Raw genomic sequence first — 3,058 nt, forward strand, 5'->3', positions numbered from 1 at the left:
GGCCGGGCGCGGTGGCTCAAGCCTGTAATCCCAGCACTTTGGGAGGCCGAGACAGGCGGATCACGAGGTCAGGAGATCGAGACCATCCTGGCTAACCCAGTGAAACCCCGTCTCTACTAAAAAATACAAAAAACTAGCCGGGCGAGGTGGCGGGCGCCCGTAGTCCCAGCTACTCAGGAGGCTGAGGCAGGAGAATGGCGGGAACCCGGGAGGCGGAGTTTGCAGTGAGCTGAGATCCGGCCACTGCACTCCAGCCTGGGCGACAGAGCCAGACTCCATCTCAAAAAAAAAAAAAAAAAAAAGAGGAGTCTGCAACAGAGGGTAATCTAGTCTATCATTTGCTCTTCCTTTATTAGGTAGAATAACTCTATCACGAAAGAACTTTCTTCATTAATTATTTAGTGGCTAGGCACAGTGGCTCCCACCTGTAATCCCAGCAATTTGGGAGGCTGAGGTGGGAGGACTGTTTGAGCTGAGGAGTTTGAGACCAGCCTGGGCAACAAAGCAAGACCCCGACTCTATAAAAACAAAAACAAACAAAAAAACTATTTAGTTACCTTAATGTATAGTAAATACAAGGAAGGCAGGATAAATCCTTAGTTCTTTCCCTTTATTAACTAGTGTTCAAAATAATGAGTTGAGACAGGGTCTGACTCCATTTGCCCATAATCATCCAATGGCATGATTATGGCTCACTGCAGCCTCAACTTCCCAGGCTCAAGTGATCCTTCTACCTCAGCCTCCTGAGTAACTGGGACTACAGGTGTGTGCCACCATAGCTGGCTAATTTTTTTTTCTCTATAGTAGAGATGGGGTTTTGCCATGTTGCCCAGGTTAGCCTCAAACTTCTGGGCTCAAGTGATCCACCTGCCTTGAGTGCTCATATTTTTATTGATGCTCAAATTGTCCTATCTTTGGCCAGTAGAAGCCTCTTCAAGTTCAGAACTTACACTTTAAACAGCTAACAATACCACAAATATCATTCAGACTTACATCTTATAATCTCAGCCATTAAAAGGGACTGACTATATTGCCTTTTCTTTCTATAAAGATGGTGACACCATTATGACCCTATTTTCTAGATCAAAAGACTAGGATTCACCAGCCCAGTTTGTTTCAAGTGCCCACCCCTGTGACCAACAGCGTCACGGGAGAATCGGCAGCTCCGTTAACAATCAGGGAGGGATCATCTCCTTTGAGAATGAAAGTTTAAAAAAAAAAAAAAAAGTCAGGGAGGGGCAGTTCCCAGAACAAGCACTTGATAGATAAAACAATAGGTGCACACCATAACATATTTAAAATATTGCACAGAAATTTTAAAACATATCATCTTTCTCATGTCATTGATTGGTGGCTTTGTTTGCTCATTTCATACATATCTATCAAGAATGAATGGCTCGACGTGGTGGCTCACGCCTGTAATCCCAGCACTTTGGCAGGCCAAGGAGGCTGGATCACCTGAGGTCAGGAGTTTGAGACCAGCATGGCCAACATGGTGAAACCCTGTTTCTACCAAAAATACAAAAATTAGCTGGTCGTGGTGGTGTGCGACTATAATTCCAGCTACTCGGGAGGCTGAGGCAGGAGAATCGCTTGAACCCAGGAGGTGGAGGTTGCAGTGAGCCGAGATTGAGTCACTGTACTCCAGCCTGGGTGGACACAGTGAGACTCTGTCTCAAGGAAAAAAAAAAAAGAATGAATGATATTCATAGGACTATTATTCTGACCATATAAATTAGTTAAAAGAAGTATAAACTTACGTAAAATTCTTGAATCTTTCAAGATTTTTTACTTTTATCACAATGCAAGAGAATGAGTGTGAAAAACATCTCATAGCAAGTGGCACAGAAGGCATAATTATATATATTTTAAAAGACAGAGAACATCTTTTTGTCTCATGTGATTTGAAGAAAGAGGCACATTTTTACTCAGGTTGTCCCTTAGCCATGAAAAGTAAATTTTACATTAAACAATCTTATTTTAAATTTGTCCATGGTAAAAATTAAATGGAACAATAGAGAACTCTAATACAGCAACTGTGGTCTCTTTGATTTCTTAGCATTCTCTCACTCACTGAACTCTCCGAAAGCACTAACATTGATCCAACACCCCACTAATCAATTACAGCCTGGCAGGTAGGTATTTTAGGAATGGTCATATGCTTGTATTAAAGGAGAGCTCACTCCAATTTTCAGTGAGCACAATATGAAGAACCTGTCTTCTAGTAAAAAATAGAATGCACAATAACCAAAATATTCAAAGAATGAATTGTTAAGATTCACCAGGTACTCCAAAATAAGCAAAGAAGTATTTCCGTGACTTCCTTTTTAAAACCAAAAATATCAATAAAGGTTTAAAATTGGATGGTTAAAAACTGTAGTTGTCTTATAAAATGTTTGTGGCTTTTCAATCCTTCCACAAGTACATTTGCATACAGTTTAACAAACACAAACATAAAACGTGGTAACTGGGAAAATAATTGATTAATCTAGGGACTAAACAGGGAAAGTTACTAGGCAAAGGGAGGCAGAGATGCCAACGTCTGCAGATGAAAAAAATTCATCTTGTCAGTTCATTTTATTAGAGTCTTGGTTATCAAGTTTTGGGGGAGACTAGGAGATAATTTACGAAAAATGGAAATATTATAAACTATATTTAAAATTTTTCATTCAAAATGGAAATAGTTTTAGTACTACAGGGAGAAAAATGTGTGTTTTTAGAACTTAGATGATCTATTTTATTGAAGACTCTCAATGAAGGAAAGACTGGGGCATGACTAGCAATTTTCTTCTTCTGTCGCCCAGGCTGGAGTGCAGTGGTGCGATCTCGGCTCACTGCAAGCTCTGCCTCCCTGGTACACGCCATTCTCCTGCCTCAGCCTCCCGCGTAGCTGGGACTACAGGCACCTGTCACCTCGCCTGGCTAATTTTTTGTATTTTTAGTAGAGACGGGGTTTCACTGTGTTAGCCAGGATGGTCTCGATCTCCTGACATCGTGATCTGCCCACCTCGGCCTCCCAAAGTGCTGGGATTACAGGTGTGAGCCACCACACCCAGCC

Source organism: Macaca fascicularis, chromosome 8 (assembly GCF_037993035.2).
Source record: "Macaca fascicularis isolate 582-1 chromosome 8, T2T-MFA8v1.1".
NCBI classification, from domain to species: Eukaryota; Metazoa; Chordata; class Mammalia; order Primates; family Cercopithecidae; genus Macaca; species Macaca fascicularis.